Genomic DNA, 26,663 nt, shown 5'->3' with positions numbered 1-26,663 from the left:
TATATAGCGCTATAAAAGATGAAGCTGGAACAAACCGCTAAGATGGACAAAAGGCAAATGCTGCCCCCTCGTGGAAGGGAGAAAACGTCGCCAGAGGTCTGACCAGCGCTTTATTGCCACCCAAGTATGAAAAGCCAAAACCCGAACAAATTCAGGAATAGCGCTCTACGTCATATTTTCAATTCCCAAATAAATTCGTGAATGGCAGTGAATGAGTTAAGGTTGTTTTGATCAAAGTATAGTCAAAAGATCGACAGTTCTTGTTCAACCTCGAATTTTTACTGGCTTTTATTCTCGGTGGGTTGCGGCATTGTTTCTTTTGTTTTTTTGTTTGGCAAGGGTGCTAATTCCTGAGTGAGAGTGAGTCATTGAGTCATTCCCTTCCCTTCTGCTGATTCCCCATTATGTGACTCCCATTCTAATCCTATACTTCTCTCTCTCTCTCTCTTTCACTCTCTCTGTCTCTCTCTCTCACTCTCTCTCTGTTTCTCTCTCTCTCTCTCTCTCTCTCTCTCTCTCTCTCTCTCTCTCTCTCTCTCTCTCTCTCTCTCTCTCTCTCTCTCTCTCTCTCTCTCTCTCTCTCTCTCTCTCTCTCTCTCTCTCTCTCTCTCTCTCTCTCTCTCTCTGTTTCTCTTTCTCTCTCTCTGTCTCTCTCTCTCTCTCTCTCTCTCTCTCTCTCTCTCTCTGTCTCTCTCTTTCTTATTTTCTTCCCCTTCCCCAGAATCGAACGTAAACAACTCCCTTAGCCGTCCGCTTTGGTGCCATCTGCTTAATTTCTTCATCTTACGCCGGAATCAATCAAAGGAGCCATTTGTCATTTGACCTCTGGGCTACTCCCGATCGCTTTGCTAGCATATTGGGCTCACTCGCCATCCTTGGTCTCCAGAAATTTTTCGGCATTTGCCGATCAAAGACACGATCAGCTCAACGGGTTTTGCCATGGTGGTGCAATGGACAAATGCAAACCCGTTGGTGAAAAGGAGACCGTCTCGTCCAGTGGTACCTCGGTTTACGAACCCCTTAGCTTACGAACTTTACGGTTTACGAATGTTACATTTATGAAATCTTTACCTTGGCATGCAAACTTTTTTCGTACACGGACCTGCCTCAATGAGTGATGTGTCGTTCGCGAACGAGCCCGTTCTTCTAACAACAAAATAGCGGCCGACTTTTTTTGTACTCTATTCCCTGCCCCCAGTCTTTGGTTAAAGCCACGTGATTGGTCAAGAACACAGCAGTGGGGGGGATGGTTTAAACATTAAAGAGACAGGCAGACGACAGTGAGAGAGTTTCAACTTTGATAGTTCAAAGGCAGAGTGTAGACTGCAAGGTTAAAATATCCCATCAATCAACAAACAAACCACACAAGCCACCTGTACACTTGATGCAAAAAGCTATCAACCCAGCTAAACAGAACACAATTGATGAGGAACTAGATACAATTATCACAGAGAAAGCACCTCCAAGTGATCATTCCTCAAGATGGTGAAAGAAGAAAGTTACGTTCCTCATCAAGTGTTTAATGCTGAGGAAACAGCCCACTGAGGAAACAAGCCATCAATGACCATCACAAAGGTAAGTAAAATGACTTTATTATACGGTACAGTTTATTTCTTTAATTATAATGCCATATCACATTTATTATACATAAAGTAAGGTATATTTTGTGTACTTTTAAGGCTTAGAAAATTAGAAAGTAGAAAGTTATGATTTATGGGGACCTGGGAACGGATTATTCTCATTTTAATGGTTTCCTATGGGAAATGTATTTTTGTGATACACACTTTTCGCATTACACACCCTGTCTGGGAACCAATTAAGTTCATAAGCCAAGGTATTACTATATTTGTCTGCCAACACCATCCCTTTCCCTCAACAACACACCTGATATCGTTTATTGTTTCAAGAAGGTCACCGGGGACGGGGGGCGGGTGTTCGATATCCGTGCAACGAGATGCCATAAACACCGCAGACAATATCGACCTATTTGAAATGCCTCACAAAAAAGAACTAAAAACTTGATCCTTGTCCACCGCATCTGCGTACGATTTGTCTTCCTCAATGTTGTTGCTTATCTTGGCCACTCATCTTCGGTGACGCATCCCGACTGTGGAGGTCCTGGAATGCTTGAGCGCTGGTCTGCGTTTGGACTTTTATAATTTCAATCTTGTTATTGAGAACCTTGGCAGAATTTTGATTCGAACATGTCAACAGTGGCACACCAAGCAAATGAAGACGCCACCTTGCGGCATCATACTCATATTTAATTTGCCTCTCTCGTTTGCCCATACATTGTTTCAGCCTTCAATATACATGTGTATATCCGGCCTTTTGGAATTTGAATAGCAAAAATGGCGGCCATTATGGCACCGTCACACAAGCGGCAGCCATTTATTTTGAATGAAAGCAGCTAAGCGGCTAACTACTGCTAGCTAACTACTGCTATTTGTGTAGCATGGAGCTAACACAATGAAACAAATAATTTTAGATGGTTATATTGTGTATCAAAATATCACACTATGATAGATATGACATAAATCCCGCCTTTTGGAATTTGAATTCAGAAAATGGCCGCCATCATGGCGCCGTCACACAAGCGGCGGCTATTGATTCTGAATGAAAATGGCCAAGTAGCTAATTACTGCTAGCTAACTACTGCTATTTATGTAGCATGGAGCTAACACAATAAAACAAATCATTTTAGATGGTTATGTTGTCTATACAATTATTACTCTATGAGGGATATGTTTGATATATTGTGTATCGAGCCTTTTGGAATTTCAATTCAGAAAATGGCCGCCATCACGGCAGTGTCACACAAGCAGCACCCACCCATTGATTCTGAATGAAAGTTGCTTCGCGGCTAACTCCTTCTGGCTAACTACTAGCTAACTATTGCTATTTGTGTTGCACAGAGCTAACACAATAACAAATCATTTCAGATGGTTATGTTGTGGATTAATTACTACACTATGCTAGTTATGTTTTATATATATCTGGACTTTTGAAATTTGAATTCAGAAAATGGCGGCCATCATGACGCCGTCTCATAAGCAGCATCCATTGCGGCGAGCTCCTGCTAGCTAACTACTGCTAGGTAGCAACTGCTAATTGTGTAGTACTGAGCTAACACAATAACAACTCATTTTAGATGGTCACATTGTGTATCTCCTTTTCCTTTCGGCTTTTCCCTTCAAGGGGTTGCCACAGCGAATCAGTAACCTCCATCTTCAGAGGTATGATACGCATGTTTGTTTTGGCCAAGCTTTTACGTTGGATGCCCTTCCTGACACAACCCTCTGTATTTATCTGGGCTTGGGACCGGCACAAGAAGACTTATGTCCCTTTGTGGCTACAGAACAATCAACTCGCTCAGTAAAAGGCTCCCAAACATTGTGTATAAAAAACATTATTACGCTATGATAGATGTGTTTGACGCCGAAACTAGCAATGATATTGATGGTGTGGCTTTCGGGCTGGGTGCGCTGCTCCCTTTTTTCAACCCCTGATGCGCACACATTAATCTGTAACGGGGCAAATTTGGGCTTGTCACAACAAACATGGCCTTTTCCCATTGCTCCAGACCCCAATCTGTGCTCCCTAACAATCGGCGGTGTCTTGCTCCCTGTTAACCTCAAATAAGAAGCCTTTTTTTCTCCTCCAGGCAACCCAGCTGCTGCCAATTGCTCCGCGTTGTTGTTTTTTTTCAACATTCAACACAGCAAAGCATTGCGCTGCTAATCTGTTATTGTTTAATTCACTCCGCATCCAGGAAACTCTTTTTACTGGACGATAATAGTTCACTGCTGTCTTAACGGGCTGAGTTAGGGTGACTGTCAGATGTCCAAGTGAACGTTTCTGACACTGCAAACTTTAATTGCGAAAAGATGGAAGGCTTCAATTAGCCGCGGGTACTTTTCCATTAACATGAGGTGGCCCTTGTAAGCTGTTCTTTTCCTCACTGTTTCCGTCGACCGTTTCCGACATTGTGCGAGCTCATGGGGGAATTGGTAACCTTTGCCACCACGCCTCACCCGTTTGTTGTGATGGACGTCTGTTTGATTTTACTGCTGTGTCGCCAAAAAATAAATAAAAATGGCAAATACATCAGGTCGATTTAAGTCATTGTTGCCGGAATGTTGGCAGCAGACTTAGCATCAGACTTAGCATCTCCGTAATAATAATAATGACTGTCCGGATGAATCACATAATGCAAATAAATTCCTTGCGAGCGCTCCGAGGCGTTTCGGGGGGCAGGTCAGGTCATCTCACTCAGTTTCGGCAAAATTTGTGCTCTCGAATGCAATGTTATAATGTGATTCCACTTGTGTGGTGACGAGGCAGGAGCAGCCGTCGCGCAATCCCCAAAGCAAATCGCCGAGGTTGTTGGAAGTTGTTAGACTCAAATTGAGTAATCCGGCACTGCTCGAGAAGCCTGTCGATTGCTTCACCGCCGTATCCCTTTTTTGTTATATCGCATTCCCGCTGAGTTTGCCCCGCAGGTGACTTTCCAATTTTTGGGAAATACTTGACCTCGGAGAAAATAATAAAACCGTTGTTTTTTTTTAATTTTGGGAGTGAATGTTATCAGAAAGTTATCAGAAAGCGCCTTATATGTGGAAAAAGTTTTATAATGGGTCATTCGTTGAAATTTGCGCCTTGTCCTGCGGAAAATACAGCACTTCTTCAGCAATTTTCCAGCTTTTTCAAATCAGGAAACAGGCAGGAGTTTGTTTGATTGAATGAATCCCTATCGGAGTCGAGGTTGATCCTTTTCTTAACTCATTGCCATTCCCGAATTTATTCGACAATTGAAAAGTGGAAATGGAACGCCATTCCCGAATTTGTTCGGGTTTTGATTTTTTTTTCTTGCGGAGGATGCCGTTAAAGCGCTGGTCAGACCTCTGTCAATGTTTTTTCCTTTCCACGAAGGGGCAACATTTGCCTTTTGTCCATGTTAGCGCTTTGTTACAGCTTCAGCTTTTAAAGCGCTACATAAACCAATATGTATGTATTGTATTGAATTTTGTGCATCTGCCCCATTTCAAGCTCAGATAACTGCAGACCCATATAACTTAGGAATTAACTCTTTTCTTTTCCTGATTAAAGAAGAGAGTCTCAGGTTTCTTACGCTGCATTGAATGTTTATGTCGTCCTAAAACTCAATATTCTGTGGGTCCTGCAATTGGAGGAGTGACAATGACAAAAACCCTGGCACTCGAGTGGACACATTTTGGCACACCATCTGCCCGTGAGTGCAAATGAGTAAATAAGTAAATACATAATTAAATAAAAAAATAAAGCCCACTGTACATTTCATTGTCATCTTAAAAAAATCTAATCACTTATAGCACAGGTGTCAAAGTCAAGGCCCGGGGGTCAAATCAGGCCCGCCACACCATTTTGTTCGGCCCGCGAAAGCAAATCTAACTTGTGTAATTCAATGATGACCCTAACCCTAAAGTACCAACAAAAAATTCTAATTGTCCTATATAGACCACAATAACTGTTATTATTTATGACTTCTAATTTGAAAACTAGTCATTTATCAATTTGCTACAATGTGGCCCGCGGCAAAAAATGACTTTGACACCCCTGACTTATAGAGTGCTATTTTCTGATCTAAAAAAAAATATAATCAACAAATAAACTATAAATAAACAAACAAGTAGATAAATAAGTAAGTAAATAAATAAATAAAGCCCATTATATATTTCATTGTCATCTTTTAAAAAATCTCATCACTTATAGAGTGCTATAGAGTGCGCTTTGTTACAGCTTCAGCGCTATATAAATCAATATACATTGTATTGTATTTTGTACATATGCCCCCATTTCAAGCTCAGATAACCCCAGACCCATATAACTTAGGAATTAACTTTTTTTCTGATGAAAGAAGAGAGTCAAAGGTTTCTTACGCTGAATTGAATGTTTATGTTGTCCTAATACTCAATATTCTGTGGGTCCTGCAATTGGAGTGAAAATGACAAAAACCCAGGCACTGGAGTGCACACATTTTTGCACATCGTCTGGCATTGAATGATTTAATGATCTGTTGTTTTTGTTGTTGCAGGTTGACTTCAAAGGATTGGAAAAACCAGCCTCCGTCTCCCTGACTACACCCTGGAAGGGCGAGTGAGTAAAATAATTGAAGATTTGGTTTTAAATCACCGCTTACATGATGCAGCGCATAAATGATAATGACCACAGTTAAATTTATTGGCACGGCGACTTGACGTATTTTTCTTTGGGTTCATGCATCGAAGATAAGTCATTTTTTTTTGGGGCGGGCCACACTGTCGTTACGGTTTCCTCTCGGAGGGCGTTTTGAATTTGCGGAAGCCATTAGAATGTTTCATCCCCTCCATGCATATTACACATAGAGCGCACAATAAATTAATGAATAACTACTTTTCAAAGTTAAAGTCAAAAACAATGACTAATATTGTGGTTTCCATACGACAATTTGACATTTTGGTTCGGACTTTAGCAAGCATCATGGAATTTCACATGCTTGATTTGCTTTCGCGGGCCAAATAAAATGATGTGGCGGGCCGGAATTGACCCCCGGGCCTTGACTTGGATACCTGTGGTGTAAGGCATTAGCCAGGTACCTGAATAGAAAGAGAAATAGGTAGCTCGATCACAAGCTAGCTCGATTGCTAGCTAGCTCGATCGCCAGCTACCCCAATCGCTAGCTAACTCGATCGCCAGCTAGCTTGATCGCCAGCTAGCCTAATCGCTAGATAGCTCAATCGCTAGCTAGCTTGATCGTTAGATAGCATGATTGCTAGCTATCTAGCTCGATTGAATGATAGCTTGATTGCTATCTAGCTCAATCTCTAGCTAGCTCAATCGCTAGCTAGCTCGAATCGCTAGCTAGCTCGATCGCTATCTAACTTGATTGCTCGCGAGCTCAATAGCTAGCTAGCTTCATCGCTAGCGAGCTTGAAGCACGCTAGCTACCTAGCTCAATAGCTGAGCATGGAATTTCACAAGTCTGATTTTGTTTTGCGGGCTGAATAAAATGATGTCACGTTCCAGATTTGGCCCCCGGGCCTTGACTTTGATGATTGATGATTACAGTCCCCCTCCATTTTGCTTATCAGCTCAGATTTAACATCTTGTTTGTTAGGTTTTTTTGTTTGCTTTTTTGTTGCCTAAAAGTCAGTCATTCACAACATCACAGGAATGCTCTGTTTATATTTACCCAATGCCATGTTGTTCCTCACCCCCCCACCCCCAATCACCTGCCCTCCCCGGTTCCCTCGCCTACCTTCTTATCTGCGCTATCTGCGCAGCGACTTCCTCAGTCCCAGTCCCATCCGTCCGTCGTCCGTCCCCATGACCAGACAGGACGCAGATGGATCCAGTATCAAAGCCCGGCTTTGTTCGGGGAAACCCGTTTACGGGAGGGGGGAGGGCGGCCAGATGCGAAAACAGTGCCGTCATTCAGACGAAGCCGCGTTAGAACCCGCCGTCACCGACGCCGTCCATTTATTCCCGCCGGAATTTTTTTTTCCTGCTGACTTGTTTCCATGACATCTGCGTTAGCAGCACGTAAACTGCAGCGAGGACCTGCAGGGGCTGATTAAAAGACGCCTTTTGACAATCGCGAGGCCGTTTTCGTTGCCGAAACTCTTTTAATCACTCTTCTTAACGCCGCTTGAAGAAATGCGATCATAAAAATAATTGCATGGTGCTCTGTTATATTTTATTTTTTTGGAATGCGCCAGTCACGCTGTCCATGGTGAAAGATTTTACTCCGATTGCCACCAGCAGAGGGCGACGATTTGGACGATATTGCTTGATTTTTTTTGTTGCTACTTTTAATAATAATAATACATTTCATTTATAAGCGCCTTTCAAAACTCTCAAGGTCGCTTTACAGTCAGGATAAGTTTTTGTGTGGGTGAGCAGTGGCAACCACACACATCAGCGTTCACTCAACTCGGAAGCAACTCAAATAGATAGCTAACAGCAAGCTGCATCGATAACTAGCCAGCTCGATAGCAATTAGGGAGCTAGTTAACCAGCTAGATAGCAAATGGAGAGCTAGCTAGCTAGATAGCAAATAGAGAGCTTATGCTTATATACTTACATTATTGTTAACTAATAGCTAGTTTTCCGAAGATGCGCAGTAGCATATGGAGTTTTTTTAATCCTACTTTATCCAACAAATTAAATAAAAAAACGAAATCTGATTGTTTTGGTCTAAATGAATCTTCAGCCTCCTTCGCCGCCATCTTTGCCCCCACTGGCCCCCCCACCCTCTCACCCCGCCTTCCAATCCAGCAGAGTAGAAAGGTTGTGATTTGATCTCCCTTCACCTTGATCAGATTACGCATTGGAATTAGTCTAATTACAGCTGTTGCTGATTAATGGCCAGCCTATAATTAGGCCCCTGGATATTAAGAAAGACAGTACGTGTGTGTGTGTGTGTGTGTGTGTGTGTGTGTGTGTGTGTGTGTGTGTGTGTGTGTGTGTGCGTGCGTGCGTTTGTGTGTGTGTGTGTGTGTTGGGTGGATGGGGGGGGGCTTTGTTGCATCGAATCATACTTTTTCCAGAGATTAAAATTTTATTTTTTTAATAAAGGTCCTTAGTTGTTTGGTGGGCTATTTTTTTTAGAATCGGATACTTGACTGATCATCCCGTAGATCACAGGTGTCAAAGTCAAGGCCCGGGGGCCAAATCGGGCCCGCCACATCATTTTATTCAGCCCGCGAAAGCAAATCAAACTTGTGAAATTCCATACTCACCTATCGAGCGAGCTAACTAGTGAGTTAACTAGCGATCAATTTAGCGAGCTAGTGATTGATCTAGCTAGCTAACAACTGAGCTAGCTAACTCTCTTTCTATTCAGCTATCTGGCTAATCTTTTACATCGCAGCAACTAGCAAGTTAGTTAGCAATGGATCTAGCGATCTAGCAATTGATTTAGCAAATCAAGCATTTCAAGGGCCATGCTGCTAGCTAAAGACTAACCAAAATTTCGAATTGTCATATGTAAACCACAATAACAGGAATTATTTTTGACTTTAACTTTGAAAACTAGTTATGAATTTGTTGTGAGCTTTGTATGTAGTCTGAGGAGGGGATGACATATTATAATGGCTTCCCCAAATTCAATGTGACCCGCAGCAAAAAAAGGACTATGACACCCTTGCCAATACAAAACATCCTCGTGAGATGCAGGTTTCATTGTTGTCCACCTCGTGCCACCATGCTCACATGCTGCCCTGTAGTATCTGTGACTTTTAATGTGTATGAATTTGCTGAGTGCTAATTGTTTCGCTAAACCCCTATTTTCATTCCGGCGCAGTAACTCCGCCGTGGAAAATGATACAATTTTCACACACTTGACAATTTCCAGCAAACGCGATCATATTGGGCAATTGCATTTTCATAAGCGATTCATTTGCATGATTGTCATGGCTCTGTAAACTGTGGCTTAATGTAAACATTTTTTTTGGTACGCTCCCTAACCTCATGAAAATTTTGTCGAGTGAAACCAGGGAAGCATATTTTATTTATAGTTTTTTTTTTTTGGGACAGCCCACGTGGCGTTTATCTCAAATATTACAGCAATTGCGAGAGTCCGTCGGAGAGTAGGCGGACCAGGGCGATAAAAACAGCGAACCGAAGGCGTTTCAAATATTAATAGCTAATCGCTGAGCGTTAGTCATTTTGCATGCATGGGTATTTTATTTATTTCGTTATTTTTTGTGTGTGTCTTTGTCAAATATCACACCCGTGTTACCACGTCGCCAACGTCTCAGTCGGTGAGCCAAGGGTAGCCGAGCCGAATGGAAGAGCAAGCGCCCTCACACAATGGAGATTAGGCCTCCTCCCTGACCTCCAGTGTTGTTTAAACTCAGATAATCCCAGTGTGAGCTATAATATTGCTGCTGCTTTAAGACATGGGGCGATCGGGTGTCACATTCTCGATCTGGAGTTTTTTTTTTTTTTTTTTATTGAATCAGAAAAATGCTACTTCCATTTTAATGCGAATTATGCTTCGCGTTTGGACTGCTGGTCAAAGAGCCCGATTGAAGGGCCCGATTGAAGCTAATTGTGCTAAATCTATTTGCTTTGTCTTTTCTGTAATACCGTAAAATAGCTCTCTGGCTGACTGGCTAGCTATTAGCTATCTATTGGCTTGCTAGCTAACGTTCGATCTATTTGTTGTACTATTCTATTTGAGTTACGTCCGGGTTGAGTGAACGCTGCCGCTTGTGGCTGCCGCTGCTCACTGCTGGATTAAATCTTGTTCTTCCTGGTTCAGTTCTTCATTTGTGTCATCTAAATATTAAATCAGCAGGAAGCAAGGTGATATACAAAAAATATTTATTCATCAGTCAGCTAGAGGAAGTTCTTGAGGGGAGAGCAAAGCTAAAAAAGAGAGAGAGAGACAAGAGCGGTTGGCAGAGCGCGTCCCGAGCAGATATAGACAACAGGAGTGATGTCACTTTGGAAAGGACCTATCATCTCCTAATACAATCATGAATATTTATTATTAGACTGAAACATGATAGTTTAAAGGACAACCGACGTCTCCGGACAAGTTATGTCCATAATTTGTAAAATGGCTTCAAATGACTTCTACTGAGCTTATTTTAATAAGATTCCACCACATATAGCTATATTTTATGTTTTAATATTCATGTTGAATATTCAGGAAGTCTTGTTTTTGAGTTGGTGACGAGTCCGTACGTGACGTCACTAAAGGAACGCCCCTGGCCGAAAAAAAGACACATTGTAGCAGTCCTTCCATCACGTCAATATATTTTGCTGTACTTGTTTGGTCTGACAACCTCGTGTTGCACCCAAAAGCCGCCAGAAGAGGGCGTCCAAGCTCCATATAAGAAATTTATCAGCCTTGTGGAAACGAAGGTGGCCACAGGAGGTCGCCATTTTGTGCCTCTTTTTTTGGGTGAGAGATTTCCCCCCAATGTTGCCTCGAAATCTCATCTCATCTCATCTCATTTTCCGTACCGCTTATTCCTCATTAGGATCGCGGGGGTTGCTGGAGCCTATCTCAGCTGTCTTCGGGCACGAGGCGGGGAACACCCTGAATTGGTTGACAGCCAATCGCAGGGCACACAAAGACATACAACAGTCACTCTCACACTCACACCGAGGGACAATTTGGAGTGGTCAATCTGTCTGCCATGCATGTTTTTGGAGTGTGGGAGGAAACCGGAGGACCCGGAGAAAACCCACGCGGGTCCGGGGAGAACATGCAAACTCCACACAGGGAGGCCGGACCGGGACGTGAACCGGCGACCTCTGCACTGTGTAGCCGGTGTGCTAACCACTCGACTACCGGGCCGCCCTTGCCTCGAAATGTCACGAAATAAATTAATAAAAGCATATTCTCCGAATCTGAAGCCATTGTTTAGATTCTCCAGCAATGCAAGACGTCTTGGCGTGACGTCACGAACTGGGGTCGGGACTTTCTGAAAATGCCCAATTCGCAGTTCAATTTTTTGCAGATTTTGGACACTTTAAGTCATGTTTATTGGTGTTTTGTATTTGAATAAAAATATCACACTGCGTGTTGTTTTGGGTATTTTGGATGCTATAAAACGTTTTTCTGATGTCAGTTAAAAAGCAAAAAAGTGATGTCGGTTGTCCTTTAAGATTTGTATACTAAGTACATAACCTTAGTACATGTATACTAACTTACATATACAAATAACTAAACTACATATATATATGGACTTACTAACTGATAAGAATAAGTAGAAATTAATAACATGGGGTGTTTTTAGGATGTGTATATAACTAGTTCTAACACTCACCCACAGAAAAACTTATCCTGTGACTGTTAAGTGACCTTGAGAGCTTTGAAAGGCGCTTATAAATGAAATGTATTATCATTATTATATTATATTTATTTTCATGAACTCCTTCACTGCCAGACATGTTACAAAAATGTGTCCACTCCAGTGCCAGGGTTTTTGTCATTGTCAGTCAAATTCCAGGACCCACAGAGTATTGAGGTTTAGGACAACATAAACATTCAATTCAGCGTTAGAAACTTTAGAGTCTAAAGTTTAGACTATCTTCTTTGATCAGAAAAAAAATATTTAATTCCTAAATTCTATGGGTATGGAGTTATCTGAGCTTGAAATGGGGGCAAATAACAAAATACAATGCAAGACTAGTTTATATAGCGCTTTAATAACAGCTGAAGGTGCTAACATGGAAAAACGGAAATTCTGTCCCATCGTGGAAGGGAAAAAACATTGCCAGAGATCTGACCAGCGCTTTATAAGCACCCAAGCACGAATAAACAAAACCCAAACAATTTCAGGAATGGCGCTCTGTCATATTTTCAATTCCCGAAAAAAATTGTAAATGGCAGTGAAGGAGTTAATATATGTTATTTAATTACAACTTTTGGATTCTGAAATTAATAATGTGGGAACATAAAAAAATGTGTAAACCACCATATTTGGAGAAGTAATAGCACCGGATTTCGTTTTCAAGGTCGAATTAGGGATCATTACAATAGCGCAGTGAATCATATGGTTGTGCTGGACATATTTCTGCATGTCAGACTTCCGGATTGTTCCGCGAGACAGCCGCCACTGTCATCATCGTCATCGTTCTCATGTCGCACATAAACGAGTTGTCACCACGGCGGGCCTTGGTGGCTTAAGAATTTCTTGTTGTTTTAGCAAGTATGTGTCGGCGCTGATGCAAGTAGAGGCGTGTGTGTGTGTGCGCATGGGGGAATGGGGGACGCCGACTTTATTTGGTATTTTCTTTAACTTTACTCACCGGCTGAGTCGCATTCGTGATCTGGAGTGATGTTTTCTCCCTTGCGGCAATGAGAAGTTTCAACAATAGTGCATCATGGCATAAGTTGGCTGTCGCATTTTTCTTAAAATATGCCCCGTTACGTCACAACTATATTCATGGGAACGGCTCTGACAAAAAAAAAAAAAAACACACACACCTTCCAAATCCTTCATACTTATCTTTTTTTCTTTCTTTCGGGTGAGTGGATGTGGATCATTCCAAGGACAGCGCGATGACTTCACTGGTTGGCTTATCTGCCTCGCAGTGCAGGAGGTCATGTGTTCGAATCTGTGCAGCAAATCTTGCTTGTTCTTCCTGTGTGGGTTTTCCGGTACTTTTACGCTAAAAATAAACAAATAAATAAATAAAACAATGAATGGATGAACAATGAACGAACCAATAAATAAATGATGAATAAATAAATAATGAAGAAATAAATAAGTAAATGAATAAATAGAATAGACAAATGAATAGATAAATAAAATAAATAAATACATCAATGAAACAAATGAATCAATGAATAAATAAATACATAAAAGAATAAATAGACAAATAGACAAATAAATAGATAAATAAGTAAAATAAGTCAATAAATGAATGAACCAATGAATAAATAAACAATGAATGGATAAATAAAGAATGAATAAATAGATAAATGAATAGACAAATAAATAGATCAGTAAGCAAATAAATAAACTAATAAATGAATAAATTAATTAACGAACCAATGAATTAATAAATAAATAACTAATGAATAAATACATAAATGAATAAATCGACAAATAAATAGATAAATCATCAAATAAATACATACATGAACGAATCAATGAATAAATACATCATAAATAAATTATAAATAAATAAGTAAAAAGATAAATAGATGAATAGACAAATACATAGACAGGTAAGCTAAATAAATAAATAAATAAATAATCCACTTCATTTCTAAGCGCCTTTCAAAACTACCTTAGAGTAATGAATTAATAGACAAATAAAGAGATAATTAGGGAAATAAATAAACAAATAAACGAATGAATAAATAATAAATAAATAGAAAAACGCCCGGGACCCCTGTGATCGGAATGCCGATCAGATGGATGGAGGCGTCGTCATAGAGAAAGAAAGAAAAATAAAATTCTCAAAGCATTATGGCATGTTACTGCGCGGCTCGCATAGCGGTCCTCTGACGGCGTCACCATATTTGGCGGCAATCTTCAGCCGACTTGGCCACGCTGCTTTCTGCAATGTTTCCTCACGCTCGCGTGGTTAAAATTAGCACAACAAATTAGCACTGATGAGTCATTCATTAGCTTTGTGTTTGCTGGCAGGCAAATGGACTGTTGACGACTGCTTTTGCTGTTGATTCTAGTCGCCGTCAAGTCAGAGTCAAATATGGCTTTTGAGTCCCGCTAAGGATACCGGTGTTGCCAAATTGGAATCAGGGAGGGGGGGGGGGGTTATTGCGTGTAAAATCAGTAAAATCAAGGTCTGAAATGGTGAAAAATATAGGCCTTCTTTCTATAAAAAGAAATAAATAAATAGCATTTACTACATGCTATTTCTTAAGACGTTTTTCAGCAATGACCTTCAAACATGTACACTCTCTGAATTCACTCCGCATGGTCTTTAAAAAAAGAAATTCTTCATTTCCATAAAGAGCAGATGGTTCCAGGTCATGATGACTTTTTTTATTTTTGCATTCAAATACATACGTGTGCATTATTCATGAGGCATCATCCGCGGACCCAAAGTGGTGTCACTTGAGGACCTTGTCCACGGTCAGAATGACTTTGTCAACATGACGCATTTTTCCGGGTACTTTTACGCAAGGCTGTCGTCATGAAAAATGAATATATAAATACATATGTACGTACGCACTCACGCACACATACACATACATGCATACATACATACATACATACATACATACATACATACATACATACATACATACATACATACATACATACATGCATAAATACATAAACCAGTGAATGAATCAACCAATAAATAAACCAATGAATAAACCAATAAATAAGTAATGAATAAATAAATAAACCAATGAATGAATGAACCAATAATAAATAAATAAATGAATGAATGAATGAATGAATGAATGAATGAATGAATGAATGAATGAATGAATGAATGAATGAATGAATAAATAAATAATACATTTCATTTCCAAGCGCCTTTCAAAACTCTCAAGGTCACTTTACAGTCACAGGATACAATATATAAATAAGTGAAATAAATACATAAACCGGTGAATACATGAACCAATGAATGAATAAATCAATAAATGAACCAATATATAAATAAATAAATAATAAATAGACAAATACATGGATAAATGAGTTCAATAAATAATAAACAAATACACAAATAAATAAACCGGTCAATGGATGAACGAATGAACCAATGAATAAATGAATAATGAATAAATAGAAAAACAATAGATAAATAGGCCAATGACTGAATAAATAATGAATAAATAAATAAACAAACCAATGAATGAATGAATCAATGAATAATGACAAAATAAATACATGAATAAATACAAATAAATAGATACATAAGTTACATAAATAAATTCATACATACATACACAAATACAGATACACAAATAAATAAATAAATCTTCATAGATAAATTAAGAAAAAAAGGTACTTAGTTTCGATTAGCTGCGCGTACAAATGGCGCTAATTCTTTTCATGATGCCTATTCACGGAACATCAAAACACAAACTATTCCCATGGTTGTCTTTCGGCGTATCTGTTTAACACCCACTTGGCCCAAGTTTTTGCCTTGAGAACCGGCGTCCCATTTCGACAGAGGATTCCGGCGTGGGCCGCTGAGAAAATCCAGTCAAGGGGACAGGCCCACAGAGCTTCTCTTATCAATGTTTTTTCAAGCCGCTTCGCCGCTATTTACAGCCAAATGCTCTAAAAGGCCATTCTGGGCCATTGTCTCGCCGCCAACACCGGACAAAGCCACGGATGCCGCTCGCAATTAGACTCACAATTGTTATTTTATTTTTTTTTTGGCCACAGACATTTCCCACAGAAGTTTTAAGACAACACGGGTTTAAGAATCGATATTTGGATTGTATTCTGTGTTGTTAGTGTCAAGATTCTTATATATTATTACATATATATTTTTTTTCAAGCACCACCAGTTGAAAACAAACTATGAACTCTCTTCGACACTTCAACTGACAATTCCTAAATTATATGGGTCTGCAGTTATCTAAGCTTGAGATGGGGGCGACTGTACAAAATACAAAACAATACATGTTGATTTATGTAATAATAATAATAATAATAATTATAATAATTATTATTATTATTATAATACATTTCATTTCTAAGCGCCTTTCAAAACTCTCAGGGTCACTTTCCAGTCACAGGATCAATTTTTCTGTGGGTGAGCAGCGGCAGCCACATGCGCCAGCGTTGACTTAACCCGGAATAACTCAAAAAGACAGAAAGCTAGCTTGCTAGCTAATAGAATGCTAAATAGCAGGCAAACTAGATAGCTAATGTTTTCTGACTCAAATAACTAGCTAGCTATATTGCTAATAGCTAGCTATATAGCCCTTTAACAACAGCTTAAGCTGGAACTAAGCGCTAACATCGAAAAAAGGGAAATGCTGCCCCTTTGTGGAAAAGAAAAAACATTGCAAGAGGCCATGGCCAGCGCTTTATCGGCACGCCCTGCAAGAAAAAAAAACAAACCCCGAACTAACTAGGGAATGGCACTCCACGTCACACTTTTCAATTCCCGAATACGTTCGGGAACGTCAGCGAATGAGTTAATCACTTTGTTTCGCTAGTTTATTCGGCTAGTTGCCACGCAACTTAACACAAGATAGCAGCGTAAAGTATCACTTGAAAGTATAACTCGAACAAAATGGCGTTTCGAAAAAACGCCACAATGAAATGGCGCTGAACGGACCCAATTATGCCCGTCGAGCAAACGCTTTCGTGTACTCCAAAGTACAACAAGCTACTGTCACGTATTATTGCCGTTTTACCTTTTGAAAAGCGACATCTAAAATATTGACGAGAGCCATAGCAACTTTAGCTTTTTAAAACATACATAGGTGTAGTCCATTTATAAACGGCAAAGTCAATACGTGAAAAATTAATGGGGGTACAACGGCAAATGGCCTCTCCCGGAAAATGACATCCATTTGATGGCATCTTTGAGTGCACTTTGGTGCAGTCGGATGGTGTTATATCCCCCTGGTTGACCGTTGACATGATTCCACGGAGCGTATTCAATCGGCAATGGATTTTCCTTGTTTAGAAAGCAACAAAAGGCTCTTTTGTCCGGATGGACCCGTTTTTCAGTAACTAAAAACATCGTGTTTTTTTTTTTTTTTTTGCATGGCTTGTCGTGTTTATCGTATCGCGTTCAAGCTAGCTAGCAAGGAAGGAAGGAATTAAGGGAAGGGAAAGAGGTCGTTAGTTGACCAATGAACCAATAAACATCCCGGAGGAAGCTTTTTTTTAGCCGCATTGTGTTATTTTCTTGTTCCTGCCGCATATTTCGCAGTAACGAGAACCTTAAGAGCGAAACAGACGCTAACAGCTAGTGACCTCACTGTCTGCTAACGTCAAATGTTTGCCTTAGCTTCTTTTCTATTGCTGCTCATCTGTTTATATGCTACTTTATCCCATTGTGTCGTACTTTTCTCAATCCTTCTGATCTTTAGTCTTTCCAATATCACTTTGTGTCCATTTTGTTTTTTGTGATACCAATTGCGAATCGTCAGGATTGTCGGAATTTGTGGTGCCTTTGTGCTCTTTGGCGGCGCTTATGTCATCATTAGTGCGAGTGTGACCCAGTCCCACGTTAGGAAAGTGGTTATGTAAACACGCTTTGAGCAATTTGCAACACACCAGTGTCACACGGTGTATACACACACACACACACACACACACACACACACACACACACACACACACACACACACACACACACACACACACACACACACACACACACACACACACGCACACACACACACGCACACACACACTTCAAGCCCCTTGTCCTCCCTTTCGGTTTCCATTCAGACTTTGGAATGTCGAGAGGTCGTTTTTACTGAACTGGCATTTCCCTTCACCTTTTCTTGTCAAACCCCCAAAAAATTCAGTTTCCGCATTACGTCTGTACTTCTTTGAAGGTGTTGGACGTTTCGCTCCTCATCCGAAGAGCTTCGTCAGTGAACAAAAATTGTGCTAGTCACTCTAGCCCTATAACCCTAATGGACAGAGTTCTGATAAGTCCCTGTGCCCATCCCCTGTTCTGATAGGTCCCTGCTCTAAGGTTCAGGAAGCAGTGGACCACTCCCTGAAGCCAATAAGATTGCCTTCATATTCTATCTCTTGCTCTGATTACCTCTCCGATCTGATTACCTCTCCAATCTGTTTACCTCTATCCTTCTATCCCTGGCTCTTGTTTCACCTATTTAACCAATCTGACAACCTCTACTGGTCTATCCCTGGCTCTGGTTTCACCTCATGAGCATGACTAAGCCTATGTGCCATTGGCCTAAGAAGTCAAAGTATGCACTGCCTAAATGAAACCTTAAAACACCATGGCTATTTAGTGAAGGTCTGGCACGTTGGAGTTATAGGGTCAACACAACTTTAGTTCGCTGACGAAGCTTTTCGGATGAGGAGCGAAATGTCCAACACCTTCAAAGAAGGACAGATGATGGCTGAAGGAACCTTTTCCTCGTCGGTTTCCCGTATGCAAACTCAGATAGTCCTCTCGAGCATTTTCTACTCTCACTTAAAGCCACGAAACCGTCACCATCCGCTTCGACGGGGCCAGTTTGACTCTGTCGCGAGTGACGATGTGCTTAAAGAGCCGTGATGGAAAAAGTCACGCTAATTGATTGTTCCGTCACCCTGGCAAGCGTCCTTTGAAGCCCCAATCAGTACAACTCATTAGTGCCCGTCGAGTAGAAAATAAATGTCTCCGTAATTTTACACGCGGCAGAAAAAGACATTGTTAACCTTGCCGTATTTGAATGATTAAATACAGTGAGACCTCAGCTTACGAACTTCATTGGTTCCCAGACAGCGTGTGTAAGCCAAAAAGTGTGTATCACAAAACAAAAATTCCCATAGTAAACCATTAAAATGGGAATAATCCTTTCCCGGGTTTCCATAAAATATACTTTTCAAGTAAATAAGCCTTAAAACTACACACAACATACCTTATTCTATGTATAATAAATGTGTCATTGTATTGTAATGAACACAATACAAATACACTGCACTGTATAATAAAGTCACTTTATTTACATTTGTGATGGTCATTGATGGCTTGATGGAATGGCGTTGGAGGTCCGAGGTCAAAGGTAATTGCTGTTTGGAAAGAGAGTCACATTCCATAAGGACTGTAATTAAAGAAATAAACTGTGCTATAAAATAAAGTTGTTTTATTTACCTTTATGATGGTCATTGATGGCTTGATGGAATGGTGTTGGAGGTCGAAGGTCAGAGGTCATTGCTTTTTGGAAAGAGAGGCACATTACATGAGGACTGTAATTAAAAAAATAAACTGCTGTAAAATAAAGTTTTATTTACCTTTTTGATGGTCGTTGATGGCTTATGGAAGGAGAGTCACCTTCCATAAGGACTGTTGGTAACTTAACCTCTGGTGTGGCTTCTCTTCTTCGCTTCTTTGGAGACTCATCATTTTTGCTGATTAAAAACCTCTTAATTGACACCTGTTGCTTTCTGACTTGTAAGGTCTTACGAAGCTGAGGCATCACATTATCATTCATCATGCTGATGATTGTCATAGCCACAGTCTTTTCTGGATGGAACTGTTTGGTAAAGGCCTGCTCATCATTCCACTTTGCCAACATTGCCTTTATGAGCTCACTTGATGCTGCAGCCATCTCTTCCTCGCCCTCATATGTTCTCGAACCATCCGTTGCTGGCTTTAAAATCCTCAATAAGCGCCGAACTTCCAGTTTGGCGCATGGCGATAACTGACGTGAATTAGCCGTGCTTTCTCGCATAAAATAGCTTTCCTCACGCTGTCGCCGGATAGCTGCTTTTCGTTAATCCAAATTAACAGAAGTTTTTCAACTTCTTCGATTGCCTGAGACCGTCGCTTTGAGAGCACGGAAACACCTTTTGCAACAGACGCACCTTTGATGGCTTCTCTGTTCTGCAAAATGGTGGCAATGGTTGACTTAGCATAGCCTTGCTCGGCCACTAAATCACACAAACGCACACCTCGTTCGTGTTTTTTAATTATCTCCTTCTCAGTGACGGTGATTTTAATTTATCTCTTCTTGGGCTGAAGATGAGCCTGTGGTAGTTTTTTTTGTCCCATAATAGTAAAATTATCAGCAAAAAGCTCCAAGGAGGCGATCGACGTGTGCATTCAATGAGAGGGGTCTGGAAAGTAGCGCCGGCTTATGCGCTGTTCGGTCGTGTGCTTCCGTCGAAGATCACTCCGCCAGATCCGAAGGTCGTGTGCTTTGGTGTTCTTCCGCCGAAGATTACTCCACCAGCCGTGGTGGGTGTGTATCATGAATATTTCAAGGTTTAATTTTCATAAATTTGACGTTCGTAAGATGAAAAGTTCGGAAGATAAGGTGTTCGTAAGCTATCTAAGTTGAAACTATCACTGTCATCTGCCTGTCTCTTTAATATTTAAACCACCTCCACTCACAGATGCGTTCTTGACCAATCACATGGCTTTAACCAAAGACTGGGGGCGGGGAATAGAGGACAAAAACAGTCGGCTGCCATTTTGTTGTTAGGAGCGAACGACACATCACTCATTGTGGCAGCTCCGTGTGTATCGAAAAATAGTTCACTGAGAGACTAATAAAGGCAAATCCAATCCAATCCACTGTACTATAATATAAGCCTTAAAGATACATTCCATACAAAATATAGCACCAATTCACCTTACAAACGAATGTTCAGAACGTATCTCGATTGTGAATTGGGGACCGTCTGTATCTTCTTCTTTTCCTTTCTGCTTTTCCCTTTAAGGGGTTGCCACAGCGAATCAGTGTCCTCCATCTTCATCGTCAGAGGTTTGATGGCATGTTTGTTTTGGACAAGCTTTTACGTCGGATGCCCTTCCTGACACAACCCTCCGTATTTATCCGGGCTTGGGACCGGCACAAGAAGACACTGTCTGTTCTGCTTAAAGTTTTTGCCAGCTCGAATAAATTCAAGATCACACCGGGTCGCTATTTGGCTCTGAAACAGCGCAACGATTAGGCACTCTAAATCAAAAAAGGCAATCGTGTACAGACGTTCCCCTACTGACGAACATTCAATTTACCAACAACGGTACATACGAACATTTTTGTAGTAACATATGTAGTATTCCCTCCATTTGTACATGCACATACTTAAACAAGCCTTAAACATACAGTCCATACCAAATATAGCACTGAAGCAACATACGAACAAATTCACCGCTCGGAACGTATCTCGTTCGTAAGTTGAGGAGCGTCTGTCTTTACAAACAAATCTGTTGCATTGCTTAACAGGTGACTTGTAGGAAAACTGACAAACACACACACACACACACAAAAAGGGGGGCCGTCAGATCCAACTGTAAAATATGGAGGATTTCAGGTTCTGATTGGAAAATAATGAGGGAAAACCTGGAGGTCAGCCATTGTGTAAAAGTAGCAGCGCACGCTTCAATGTGTTTGGCTGATGCGTGTTCTCTGACTAACTAAAATAGGAAACCTTACGTAACCGCAGCCCGGGTGAAGTGAGATGTCAAATACAGCCGTGCCTCAGAAAATCCTGCAAATCTTACATTGGCTAAATAGCTAACAGCTAAATAGACGGAATGCGGAACACAAACGGGAGACACTTCATTAACCTCCTGCGGCCATTTTCACATGCAGTGATACCTTGGCTTCCGAACTTGATTGGTTCCCAGACAGAGTGTGTAAGGCGAAAAGTGTGTATCTCAAAAATTAATTTCCCATAGGAAACCATTAAAATGAGAATAATCCGTTCCCAGGTCCCCGTAATCATGTGGCTTTAACTGACGACTGGGGGCGGGGAATAGAGGACCAAAACAGGCCGGATGATATTTTCTTTTAGGAGAACAGGCTTGTTCGTGAACGACATATCACTCATTGTGGCAGCTCCATGTGTATCCCGAAAAATAGTTCGTATAGTTCGTAAAATTTTCATAAATTTAACATTCGTAAACCAAAAAGTTCGTAAGCCAGGGGGTTTGTAAACCAAGTTATCATTGTATTTTTTGTTTTCATTTTTGGGATACATCTTTGAGCAATCGATGAAAAGATTTCTTCAGTCGTCATCTGTACTTCTTCGAACCACTCATTTGCTTGACAGTGAGGTTAAAATCTTAGCGAAAGAAAATAGACGGTTTGTAACTGGAGTAAAAGTAGTAATTTTTGTAAAACCCTTCACTAAATCGCTATAGTGGTTTGAGGTTTAATTTGGATCGTGCTTACAACAGACTTCTTAGGTCGTTACCACGTAGGCTTCGTCATGCTGCTGAGGTGATACCAGAACTAATTGGCCAATCAGAGCCAGTCACAGAACGTAATCAGACAGAACTAAAGTAGTAATAAGATTAGCTTCAAGGAGCACTGTACTGCTCCCCCCAACCTTAGAGCAGGGACCTATCAGAGCAGCGCCACCTCTGTCCATTAAGAATATATAGGGCCAGCGCTACCAGCACACCTTTAGTCAGCTGACACAGTTTTTTGGATGAGGAGCGAAACGTCCGACACCTTGAAAGAAGTACAGATGACAGCTGAAGAAACATTTTCATCAATGGACCACTCTTGTGCGACTCAGAGCCTACAGACAAGATAGACACCAACGTACCATCTTTTTATTCGATGCTTAAGAAGCAATCGCGCCACCTTTGACCTTTTGGCAGAGTCGGCGAAGGCGAAAGTGTAAATAAGAAGCGACATCTTGGCTGTGAGCTGGTGTTGGTTTCAGCGTACCGGGCCAGAAGCCACAGACGGGGGAGAACTGAGGCATGCGTGATGCAGATGCGCCCGTGGCATCCTGGCCTCCATCTGCACTCCCAGCTCTGCCGACAAACCCCCCTTGAGCCCCCCACCACCCCATTCGCCCCAGCTTGACTTTTTACATTTTTCCAGCTCTGGAAAGGCGTTCGTTTCCATTCGGAAGTTCGTAACCATTAACTCATTCACTGTCAGACAATGTGCAAAAACGAGTACACTCCAGTGCCAGGGTTTTTTGTCATTGTCACTCAAATTGCAGGACCCACAGAATATTGAGTTTTAGGACAACATAAAAAAACAATGCTGCGTTGGAAACCTTAGACTCTCTTCTTTTATCAGAAAAAAATAGTTAATTCCTAAGTTATATGGGTCTGGAGTTATCTGAGCTTGAAATGGGAGCATATGTACAAAATATAATACGTACATACAGTAAAGTCTCGTTATATCGATATTCTCGGGAGTCGGAAAAAATATTGATATAACGTACTATTGATATATCCAATCCTGCGCCGGACTGCATTAAGTGGGGGCAATAAATGGGTGATCTTTGATATGGCATGTAATTTTCTCATTGGGTTCATGCATTGCGTATCTAGAAAGCTTTTGTACTGTAGTGAAGTGAAAAATAAACGTATGCATTAAATAAAAACATCTTTACACTTTTAATGACTATTTCCTTCCTAAAAATCAACCAATGCAAAATCCTCACGTTGTTCTCGACACACGAGAGAAATGACGAACGCCAGCATGTACAAACATATAAAAAACAGTGATTATTGCAAGCGATAAAGATATCTGAATACAACACAATTAAATACATGTATGGAAAACAAAAACTGCAACGTTTACATTACTTACGTTGATGAAGTATTCAGCAGCACGTCAAACTATTTTGCGATGGAGTTGCTTGTTGGATTGTCCTCCGCGGCCACGATTGCCTTGTACGTTGTTCGGATATCACAATTCTTACGTTTCCTCATGGTTGAAAGTGGTGTTGAACAACAGTACTTTATATAAGAAGACTAAAGTATTGTGATGTTCAGTGATTGTGCATATTTGGGGGCTGGGGCTTGGGAGGACCCGACAACGGGGTGCGAGAGAGTGCCTGAATAGAATGACTGCGCATGAGTTGTGGCGTAACAACAGCTCCTGTTTGTATGTGATAACTGCTATGTTTTGTTATTAAAAACACCGACCCGCTATACCAGCGACTGTGCGCATCATTTGCCACGCTGAGGGGCATTACAGCATGTTTCAGATGCTATTGCAGCAGTAATGAAAGATGTGAGCTCTGCTATGCCTTTTTTATTGTGCTCGCGTATGACAGTTCAAAACACACGGAAGCTGGTCACGTGACTGGGGCTTGGGTGGATCCGACAACGGGGTTCGAGAGAGTGCCTGAATAGAATGACTGCGCCTGAGTTATGGCGTAACAACAGTTTCTGTTTGTATGTGATAACTGCTACGTTTTGTTATTAAAAATCGATATAAACAGAGCAAAATGGCCGGCGGGAGATGAAAAATGGCACCGTAGTAACCGGATTATCGTAATAACCATGTATCATACTAAACGCAACTAATTATACATAAAAAGACTAGAAATTTGCCGGGAAATGAAAATAGTATCATAATAAGCTGTACTATCAATATAACCGATATCAATATAACGAGACTTTACTGTATTGATTTATATGGCTCTTTAACAACAGCTGAAGCTGTAACAAATCACTATCATGGACTAAAGGCAAATGCTGCCCCTTGTGGAAAATAATAAATATCGCCAGAGGTCTGACCAGCGCTTTATCCGGACCCAAGCATGAAAATACCCCAGTGCATGAGTTCACGGCCAAATATTTTGCCTCCCGCTAGCCGGCGGCAGAAGCTTTGCGGTTAGCGAGCGAGAGCTCTCGAGTTTGAGTGCGGATGGATGTAATTATACCTTCCGCATTTCCAAGTGGAGTCTGCTTTTGATTTATGAGAATCAAATATGACACGGGGATGTAAAAAGGATGAAATATAGCCTCCCCCCCCCCCCCCCCCCCCCCCCCCCCCCCCCCCCCGTTGAACACCCACATTAGCGCAAGCCAATAAGCTGGGACAGAAACGTCCGACCATAATTGTAGGCGTGCGTGCGGAACCCGTTATTATTTTTTCTTACAGGCACGCAAGCGGCATTCCGCGGAAGCTAGTAGAAACCGTAGCTGCCATCCCATTGCCATCCCATTGCCAGCCATTGATTGAGCTTGTGCGGATTTAGCTTGGGTGCGAGGCGAAACCTCAATCGCAGGCCATCTATCATATGACAGGATGAAATAGCACACAGGGGGAAAAGGATGTCAGAACAAATAGTTTGACCTTTTTGGACTTTGCGGTGTCCGCTGAAGATGATACAGGCGGCGACAATGAAGAAGAATGAAAAAAAAAACACAGCACACAGATCAATATCACGTCTTTGTTACACAAACCAAGAGTTATCAGAAGCCGACATCGTCGGGATCACCCGTGTGCACACAAGGACAAACGGCGAGGAAGTGGGATCACAAACACATCAGAGGAGCACTTCAATCACACACTTTACTCCCTTATCGAAACCGCACTGCGATAGAAATCAGGCGCTGGGGAAGGGGAGGAACACACTTGTGCGCCGTCATTCTTTTCCCTGAACGACTACGGGGAAAAAACTCCACAGCGCCTTTTTTTTTTTTTTTAGTGTTGTGCACCACGTATTTCCGACTGGTATTGAAAACAGCGAGTTGTCTTCCACCATTTTGCAATTCAAAGTACAGTGAGACTTCAACTTACAAACACCTTATCTTACGAATTTTTCGTCTTACGAACGTCAAATTTATGAAAATTAAACCTCATAATAAGCACTATTTTCATAATGATAATGATATGCTATAAGCCTTCACGTAACGGATATTGGAACGCAGTAACACATGTAGACAGACAATGTAGCAGGAAAAAGAACATGACTTATCCATGAACCTTTATACATATGTCGAAAAGGTTTCTTCAGCCATCATCTGTACTTCTTTGAAGGTGTCGGACGTTTCGCTTCATATCCAAGAAACTTTGTCAACAAACTAAAGTCTTACTGGTAGTTTAGGCCCTATATATATGTCCCTACTGTCCAGACATGGCGGTGCCGGACTCTGCTATGATAGGTCCCTGCTCTCAGATTGGGGGGAGCAGAGGACTACTCCCTGCCACTCCACTTTATACATATGTACACACGCACGCTACACATACGCAAAGTGGGTCGCAAAAGGGCCCTAGGCTGAAGTTTGGACACCCCGCCCCCCAAAAAATGTCAACTTATCCAGTTCCTACGGACGAGCGTCTGGACTTTTTCTTCCTCTTTGCTCATATACGGTATTCTTCAGACTCACACGACGGCCATTTTCCGACGGAAAGAAAATCCATATTTGGTGTGGCCGTCAGCGATAATGGACGCTGTTTACATAGTACTAGCGTCTGATTCCAACTCTTGTCCAACGGCTTTTGATAAGTGGCCATTCGTCGGTAGTAAACAACGCCGTCGTTGGCTCGGATATTCGCAACTGTCAAAGGGGGGTGGGGGGGCACGATACATGTCTGTAATAAAGCAAAAGTGCTCACGGACACTGCTAGTTAAGGCAAAATAATTAGCCGATGTCAACCATGAGCGCTAACGTGTGACGCGGTTTCACAAAGGAGGCCATTTTTTTCCTTCCCCTTATGACAGTAAAGCCCTTTGTTTTGACGTTCTGTGTAAAAATACACAAATGATCACATTGTGCTTAAGATTTTGTTTAGGGGGGGTCTTCTATCTCTCAAATAACTC

General features: G+C 41.3%; 1 protein-coding gene across 2 annotated transcripts in view; it reads left to right on the top strand.

Moving 5' to 3' along the window:
- The window catches only part of adarb1b (adenosine deaminase RNA specific B1b), a 120,415-nt gene that overhangs the window by 44,991 nt on the left and 48,761 nt on the right, over nt 1-26,663 (top strand). For both annotated transcript variants that reach the window (XM_089002813.1, XM_089002812.1), the window contains one exon: nt 6,074-6,135. The gene's annotated coding sequence lies outside the window, so the exon portion shown is untranslated. The remainder of the gene's footprint in view (nt 1-6,073; nt 6,136-26,663) is intronic.

Source organism: Hippocampus bargibanti, linkage group LG08, assembly GCF_051943395.1.
Source record: "Hippocampus bargibanti isolate YZ-2025 linkage group LG08, ASM5194339v1, whole genome shotgun sequence".
NCBI classification, from domain to species: Eukaryota; Metazoa; Chordata; class Actinopteri; order Syngnathiformes; family Syngnathidae; genus Hippocampus; species Hippocampus bargibanti.
This window is presented reverse-complemented; position numbering and strand designations above follow the sequence as displayed.